This window comes from Magnolia sinica, chromosome 10 (genome assembly GCF_029962835.1).
Source record: "Magnolia sinica isolate HGM2019 chromosome 10, MsV1, whole genome shotgun sequence".
Taxonomy (NCBI): domain Eukaryota; kingdom Viridiplantae; phylum Streptophyta; class Magnoliopsida; order Magnoliales; family Magnoliaceae; genus Magnolia; species Magnolia sinica.
In genome coordinates this window covers 31020507-31030221 of record NC_080582.1, presented here as the reverse complement: position 1 = coordinate 31030221, position 9715 = coordinate 31020507, and positions in this window count along the sequence as shown.

Sequence of the window (9715 nt, the reverse complement as noted above, 5' to 3'; positions counted from 1 at the left end):
ATATTGACTGAAGTTTAAAGACATGCGGGAGAACATGCATACATATAGTGAAGATAGATGGATAATGAGTAAATCAGTGATAAACCATCTTATGTGTGAATCATATGTATGCAGGGGGGATATCAAGGAAGGTAGTGAGAGATAAGCAAAACATTCAATGCAACACATACCATCTTCAATATAAGCCCAACCAAAATAAAACTGAAGATCATATATATAAGTATGGCATGAAAGATTAGAGATCAATGCGCATCATATCCAAACCAGACAAAAACAAGTGCATACTGCCCAACCTTGGCAGAAAAGACAAACCCATCCATGGGCACCCAGAAGTAACTACTAGTATTAATCCCACATCAGGGCATATACAACACAAGCAAAATTTTTTTTGTCAAACTGTCAGGAGGCTATCATATTCATCCATGAGAGTGTAGAGCATCCAAAAAGATACTAATGCTCGTACGTAGAGATAAGTGTGTGTGAATATGATAGTGATCAGAATCCCGTACTACGATGGAGGAGCAGAGGTAGACGGCACTGTATCGTCTCGACGACAGGTAATTATCTCAACCAGTTGTTGGACCGTCTACTGCACTCCTTGGACCAGCCGTTCCAAGAGCGTAAGCCTCTTGTGCACGGAGTGAACATCCCTTTGAATGGCTCCAATCCTATCCTGGTGGAGCTTAAAGCATTTAGCATGTCCAGGAGCTGATGTCGATGGAGCATGATGAGGTCCAGAAGCTTCTTCTCCGGCCATCTCAGTCACTTCCATTGGAGCGTCACTAGCACCACCTACTCTATCTACTTGAATACCTTCCTCAGTCGGATCCTCGGGATACCTATGAAACTTCAAATCCATCCTTCGGATGTTGCTTTTGTTAAAGGTTTGGAGAGGAAGTTCAGGATCATTTGTAGTTGGAAAGCTTATGGCATTGCATATTGTATGTATGATCCAGGGATATTGTAAGTGAACATCCCTAGCTGTATGAAAAGCATAAACCAATTGATGCACAATGAGGGTAGGCAGACAAATCTTGATCCTAGAGGTGATCGAATAAATTATTGTAGTCATGAAGCCTGTGAGATCAGCCCTGTTGGAGCCCCTAGAGTAGATGTTTGAAGCAAGGATACCGTGCAAGACCTGAAATCGTGGTTCCATGAATTTGGCTTTCAGAGCGTTGCCTTGGTACCACTGAACATCACGGTCATGACATAGGAATTTGGTAACCTTGGATCGAACCTCAATATTTTCCATGTCCATATCTGATAGTCCTACAGGTGATAGAGTAAGATTAAAAATTCCTGCGATAGACTCAGGGGTAAGCTGCAAATCGTCACCATTGATGGTCACTGTGATGGACGGAGGGTCGGACACTGGAAAGTGACATGCGCCAAAGAAATTATATGTTCTTTCAAGATGACACGACCTGCCAAAATCAAGAACGGGCAACCAATCTATGGCAACAAGCAGAGGTTCCAGGTTATATGGAATTAAACAGCTTCTATCGACTTTTCTCTCCTGAATAACCTTTCTCCCAGTGAACTTTTCTAAGACCGAATTTTCTTTTGCCAGTGGAGGTGCCTCGAACTGGGACCCACCATGCGATCTAGTGCACTGCCTTGTAGGGGTCTCACGTTTCGGGGCCCTTACCCTTTCTTTTGGAGAAAGCACTTTTTGTTAGGCTGATCTCGAAGATACACTTGACCCGAATGCTTTTCCTTTGTCTTTACCCATTCGGACAAAAAGGACGATTTGAACGATTTGGGAAAGAGGACAAAATCCAATTGAAAACGAGATACGCAAAAAGAAGATGTAATCTTAATAGAAGGGTATTACCAGCTTTTTGGAATGTTTGAGGCAGTCCGATGTGGGTTCGAGTGGTCCGGTTGAGAGAATAGAGCAGGGGAGAAGAAATGAAACCCTTGAGACAAAAACCCCTTTTTGCGCTCCACCGTCTTATATCGGGCGGCATCTGTCGATATCATCGATACTTATTTCGATGATATCGAGGGACCCTGATCGAGTTCATCGAACCTTTCTTCGATATCATTCTTGATCACATGACTTTTCTTATTCCAAGAAGGCGTCGATGATATCGACCCTTAATCAATTAATCGAGAATGACATATCGAAGATAAATATTTTCAATTTTCATCATTCAGATGACTTTTCATGTACACTTTTAATATTTCTATGAATCAATAGTATACACGACAAATTCATGTTCAATTGCTGTACACCAAAAAAAAATATAAACATTAGAATGTTTATACATAGAAGATTAAGGTGAGGAACCTCAGATGTATCATTTTGAGCCCAGCAAAAATTGTATCATTTTAGAAAATATCCAGACCTAGATGCATGACCTGGACTTGTTCATTTCATGCTTTGATATTTTAGGGTATATGGATAGAGTTAGTTATCAGACAATTCAGTTTTTCTTTTACTATCCATTTTGAGATAAAATTCTTTTTAGTTTTCATGTTTATCTCTCCTATTTGATCTAATGATTTCATTTCAGGTGGTGATGGGTGAGTGTTTCTCCTAAGTGGACTATTGTCATTTTGTATTTCTCTGGCTGATGTGAATTTTCAATGTGATTTTGACCAGAGTAATGTGAAGTCCTTTTAGGAGACAAACATTCAAACTTATAATGACCCATATCACCACATAAATGACAAACTGGAGTAGTTTTAGTTTTACTTCCTGAAGCAGCAGATCTTTCAGTTATTGGTGCTTCATTTTTAGTTGTCCTTCTAGATTTATCATACCCCAGACCACTCTTGTCTTTTCCTCGTCTTCCCATCCCTAACAACTTTTCTAACTTTTCACCACTTTAAGAAAATTTATAGTTTATTTTAGTAAATTTTTAAAATTTTTCTAAGTCAAAACGGAGCGTGTGATTCTCATTCCTGAGTTGCACATTTTCATCTTTTAATAATTCAACTTGTTTAGTAAGCTTTGATGATTCCATTTTTAGGGATAGATTTACTCTTTCTAACTTATCATTGTCTGAATGGTATTGCTGTAAATCATTGATTAAATATGCATTGACTTCTAGAGTTTTATCCAAATCTTTTTGCAGTAATTCCTTTTTGTTTTCAGACATTTCAAGTCTTTTAAGGATGTGGATGCTATGAATATAAAGTTGATTATAAGCATCTTGTAGTTTATTTTGATTTTCTTCTTCTTCCTTTTCAGTTTCCTCATTATCAGATGGAAATGATTCAGTGGCTTGCTGTTCTATTTCGTTCTCAGATTCACTGGGAATGATTGAAGTAGTGGAGACCATAAGAATTTTCAAGAATTTCTGATCTCCGTCACTCTTTGAGTCACTAGATTATGAGTTTGACTCTTCTGTATCATCCCATGTGACAGCCATAGCCTTGCCCATAGTTTTTCTATTTGGGCATTCAGTAGAGTCCATTCTTCTGACAGGCATAGCATTGTGGTTCTTTGGTCTTTCTACCAAATTTTTCTGTAGAAGGTTTGTTGTCTACCCACTTTCCTCTGGATGGACGACCACGATTCTTCTGAAAGAATTTCCTGAATCTTTATGCCAGCAAAGCCACTTCCTCATCTTCATCTTCTTTTTCACTTCCACTGTCCTCATTTGTTGTTTTGTTTGAAGTTTTTAGGACAATATTTTTAGATTTTTGGGTTTGTTTGAAGTGTTGTTCAAAAGTTTATAGGGAACCTACCAATTCTTCTACTTTCATTTCATCAATATTCCTACACTCTTCAATAGTTATTACTTTGGGATTAAACCGTTCCGGCAGTGATCTCAGTATTTTTCTACAGATTTTAGGCACCTAGACTTTTTCTCCCAAACCACCCATGGAGTTGCAAATGATATTCAGCTTAGTGAAAAACTCCATAAAGGTCTCATCCTCTTCCATTCTGAGACTTTTGAACTGTGAAGTTAGGAGTTGCAGTTTAGATCTCTTCACAGTGCTTGTGCCTTCATGGGTTGTTTCCAATAGATCCCATGCTTCTTTGGATGTCCCACACATGCTTATTTGATTGAATCTATCTTGGGACACGACACAGTAGATGGCGTTCATAGCTTTAGCTTCAGCAGTCTGTTTTTCTTTATTGAACGTCGTCCACTTTTCTTTCGGTTTGGGTTTTGTGACGGTTGTGCCACTGTCAAGTACAACTTGTTTAGATGGTGGCACATATCCACTTTCAACTATATCCCAAACATCATGATCCAAAGATCTCAGAAAGTAGTGCATCCTAGCCTTCCAGTATGTATAATTTGATCCATCAAACACTGGAAGTCTAGTGGCCAATGAGCCCTCTCCTTTGGCCATATTCCCAACTTCAGTCAAGATCACTCTCTAGGCGGTGAAGCCCTTAAAGAGAGACCCGCTTTGATACCAATTAAAAATAGCGGTGAAGACTGCTTTAGTTCAAGTATAAATATGCCAATATGTCCTAGAGGAGGGTGAATAGGACTTTTAAAGTTTTTATGGTTTATTTAAAATCCTATTGCACTAATCCTAACAACAAGCTCATGTTAGGATTACTCAAAAGTAACTCTACTAGCTTCCAAGCTCGGTAGAGGATCCAGTCACAAACTATTTAATAAGTGAACAATACGCAAACTAGTTCATGATGGATATGACTGTGTATGTGTGTGAGGTGTGATCTCAGATATTCAGATATGAAAATATTAAAGAAAATCACACAAATAAAAGAATAGCAATCTCAAACACAGTCATTTTTATAGTGGTTCGACTAGTCTACTTCACTCTCTGTAACCGCACTCAACCCTTGAGTATACCGGATTTCACTAAGGAGGTTTCACAGCGGTTCACCTCAAACCTAAGGTTTTAAATCAGGTTCACCTTCAACCTTTACAACCTATACTGAGGCTGACTGTTTATGCTCTCACGAGCAAGGTTCAACACAACGCACCCACTTTTAGGCACACTGGCTAAGCATCTTCCATAAGACCCTAACTGAGGTTTCACATGGTTCACCTCTAACCTAAGGTTTTAGACAGGTTCACCTTCAACCGGATGTTTATGCTCTCCACAGAGCAAGGGTCCACACGACGCACCCACCACATACACTCTCATCGGAGGCCTCCTAGAGGACTTGTAAGGGTGAGAAACACCTTAGACCCAATCCTATAGAGGAATGATCAAAGGGTCCTCTGGACTTTAGTTACTTACAGATAAGTGGATGAGTCCCATTCAGCTCATTGATGAAGATCTCCTCCTTTGTTGATGAAGAGTCTTCTGCTTCCTTGATCCGCAACTCAAATGATGTACTAATATACGACGATGGGTTGGGTCAAGGTTATGATGGAATCCTACTCTCTAAATGTTTTCCTATTAGGAAGATAGAGTGATTCCAATCATCTATGCATTCAAGGCATCCCAGCTTAATGATTTGCCATTAAGGTAGTAGCTGGAGGATCCTTGAATGCGGAAGTTCATTCCCTAATCCACTCTATTGAATATCAATGATGAGGGTGGATTAGAGGATGAACTCTCTTGAGAGAAAGGGCTTTGGGTATATGATCTAAGGTAAAACACTCAAAATCACTCTCTTCTTTCTCTACCAGCAATAATGAACAAGTCCTCTTTATATAAGCAAAAGGTTCCAACGGATATAAAATGGTCACATTTATGACAGAGTTCGATGTCATCGAGCAGGATCGATATCATCGAGCGTATATTCTCGATAGCATCGACGGTCCGCTCGATGAAACAAACTCAAATGTCATATGCTTTTGAAACCTTTTACCAACTGGTCGATGGGATCGAAACACATGTCGATGTCATCGAATTTCGAACTCCGATATCATCGATACGAGGTTCGATTCATCGACACTTGAAAATGAGAGAGACTTTCTATGAAATACTTCAGGTTTACAAGAATGATCGAGGGATCTTTGAGATCATTAAAATTTAAATGTCAATGATATCGATAGAGTGTCGATGCATCGATAAATCCAAAGGATTTTTGTTTAAGCTTGCTGGACAGTTTCTGTCCCTGATCGATGCTATTGAAATCGTACCGATATTATCGATATTTGAATATCGATTCTATCGAATGCCCGTTGATCACAAATAAACCATCCTAAAATATTTGTTGGAAGGCTTAGGCGTCCATGACCAATAACATCGAGAACCTTTCGATATCATCGTGATTTGAATTTCGATGGTATTGAGAACGACTTCGATATATCGATGCACCGTGATTTTCTTAAGTAAAAATAGGGGCACCAAAATTTTGCCTGTCGATAATATCGAGTTACCTTCGATGGACTCGAGATTCAAATATCGATGATATCGATATGTATATCGATACATCGATAAATCCGTCCAGATGAGTATGTGGTTGTTAGACATTTTTAGTCCTCATTTCGATGATATCGTTTAAGCATCGAGGACATCGACAGAGCAGGTCGATCATATCGAGATATGTATCAATTAAATTGATAAAAAAAGAAAACTTAGAGAATTTTCTGATTTTGAAAAAGTTTTCTTAGCTTAAAAACCCTATAATGTTCTAACTTATTTTAAGGGTTTTATTTACTTGGTGTTTTGGGACATGGGATGTGAGGCTTAGATTTACTTGTGGCAATCTTACACACATCCCGATTGAGGCATACGCTTGAATTGATCTTCCTATGAGGCTCTGCAGTCTGTCCGACTCAACACTCACGTTAATTGACAAACCAGGGCACTTTCATGCATCATATGTATGTTTGGATTGAGGAGTGATTGATCATGATATATGCCTTTGGGGAGACTATTTTATGGGACTCCCGGAGTAATGGAGTTGCCCCACATGAGCGCTGGATGTATAGGACTGATGCATGGTTGATTGGTATAATTCATACATCCCATATTTGCATAACACAGATATTTTACGCCCTAGCGACATCAGGGTCGTACCCTCCACAGTTACATCATGGGTGGCTAAATTTGGATACCAAAAATGTTGGTTCTAGCACTGTGGGCACGTAGGATGTCCTTGGGTGAAAGTCCCAGAACCTTTTTGGTACCAGGAGATGCTCCAACGTCTAGACTGAGTGAAAATATGAGCGTTGGTGCCTATACCATGAGGCCGTGTCTCCCATTGTGTCGTGGTCGGTTGGAAGGGGGTGTGGCCTTACCCGCCTAACTGAGGGGGCTATAAGGTAAGCTGAGTTTGACCAGCTCACAAATGGGTCCGCTATCGACATGTTGGGTAGATTGGCTGACTACTAGACAGGCGGGTAGTGAGGTCTCTTCCACTCGTTGGATTGTGCGGCTAGGAGAGTGGCAGTCTGTGTAGAGTGTATTTGACCTCGGTGATTTTTTAGAGAGGAACTGTATTGATATGTGGATTGGATATGAGCACTAGCATGACGACATTGCACCTTGCATATGGCATTTGGCAATGTAGGCCTCTCATCGCATTGCCTTGGTATGGTGGTTAGTACTCATGTGTTGTATTGCATAGCCTTGTGTTAGCTAATGACCTTTCATGCCCTATACTGTATAGCCTTGTTATGGCCGATGGTTTTCATGGTCTTGCCAGCATATTCTGCATACTCTGATATTGCATACTTAGCACCTGTCTTGCACACACTTACACCACCCTCTAAGCTTTCTTTAAGATTATACATAATTGATGCGTGCAGGTGGCGCTAGGCAGTAGCAATGCATGAGCAGGAGTGTGCAGTGGAGTTTTCTTTTGGAGTTCTGATTATTAGCCATTGTATCTTTATTATGCTCCTTGTATTGTAAATTTTTTTATTCTTAGTGGATTTTGTAATGATGTTCCTGTGGTTATTATTGGTGGGTTATGATCTTGGGTATGCTGATTATAAAACAGACTTATATATATAAATCCTCCTCATAGGATCCCAGGATCGGAACCTGGTATATGAGTTCCATTAACAATATTCCTTCTTCAGGGAGAGGCTAAACATTGGTGAACATCCGTCTCCCGATCAGCTGGGCCAGATTTTGTATGGACTTGGGAGGACTTCGTGAATTGGTTCGACCAGAAGTTCTTCCCCAAGCATGTTTCAGTGTGCATTGGAGTTCGAGACGATCGTCCAGGGAGATATGACTGTGTCCTAGTATGAGGCACACTTTGTCACATTGTCTCGATTTGTTACCTATCTTGTTGATGATGAGAGGCGGAAGGCCCATTGTTTTGTGAACAGCTTGCGTCCCACCCTTCGTAGCCGTGTGGTTGGACATTTGCTTAATACATTCGATCAGAGGGCCTTGGTCTATGAGGACGATTGGGCTACCTTGCAGAGGACCCGCGATCAGGGAGGAGACTGAAAGAGGAAGGCGCCCTCCGGTAGCTCCCGTCAGTAGCAGCACCATCGGCATACCAGTCCCCTAGGCTTTCGAGCACCAGCAACGCATTCAATCTCACCTTCAGGGCCATTCACCAAAGTTTGTTTTAGTTGCGGTAGGACAGGACACCGTAGGCATGAGTGTCCTCATCCTCTGCAGCAGCAGTAGCCGAGGGCACCGTAGCCGCCCCTGCATCAGCCTCCACAGCAGCAGCACCAGCCCCTGACGCCTCCTCCTCCACAGCAGAGGCAATAGGTTAGGCCACCGTAGTGGCATCAGCAGCAATAGAGACTGCAGAGGGGACATGCACATCCCCCGCCAGCCCAGAGTAAATTTTATGCCACGGAGTAGGACCCTCAGTCGTCTGGAGGCATAGTCAAGGGTATTCTTCCTGTCTCCGCTTGCATATCACATGTGTTGTTTGATTATAGAGTATCTCATTCATTTGTGGCCGAGGAGTTTTTCCGATCGATTGGTCTACCATTGGAGTCCACGCATAAGGCTTTGTTAGTCTAACTCCCTTAGGGAAGACTGCAGTTTTGGGCCATTTTTGTTCGTCTTGCCTCGTTTTGGTTAGGGATATCTTTCTGCCAGCGGATTTATTTGTGTTGCTGATGTCAGATTTTGATTTTATCCTGGGTATAGACTGGCTTGTCGAGTATCACGCTGTTTTAGATTGTGTCGTGAGGACAGTCACGTTCTATATACCCAACTTGCCGCTGTTCCAGTTCATTGCCGAGCCCAGAGGAGATCCGTTGTCTAGCTTAATGGCGTGTGCAGTTGAGGAGTGTGTAGCCGTGAGTATCGACCAGCTGTTGGTTGCCTATGATTTTCCCGACATGTTCGAGGAGATTCCGGGGTTGCCGTCGCACCGGCATGTGGAGTTTCAGATTGATCTTGTGCCCGGTATCGCACTTATCTCGAAGGCCCTATATCGTATGGCAACGATGAAGTTACGAGAGCTATAGCAGTAGTTGGACGAATTACGGGAGTTAGGCTTTATTCGTCTGAGCAGTTCACCGTGGGGAGCCCCGGTACTATTCGTGAAGAAGAAGGATGGTTCGTTGAGGCTCTGCGTGGATTACAACGAGTTGATCCGGGTCATGATTAAGAATAAATACCCACTCCCGAGGATCGATGATTTATTTAATCAGCTGCAGGGTGCATAGTTCTTTTCGAAGAGTGACCCGCGGTCTGACTATGATCAGATTCAGGTTCAAGAGGAGGACTTTTTGAAGACAGCTTTCTAGACGCGCTACGGTCATTTTGAGTTTCAGGTTATGTCCTTCGGATTGACCAATGTGCCCGCCGTCTTTATACAGTTGATGAACGAGGTCTTCCGTCCTTACCTCGATTAGTTTGTTTTAGTCTTCAACGATGACATTCTGATCTA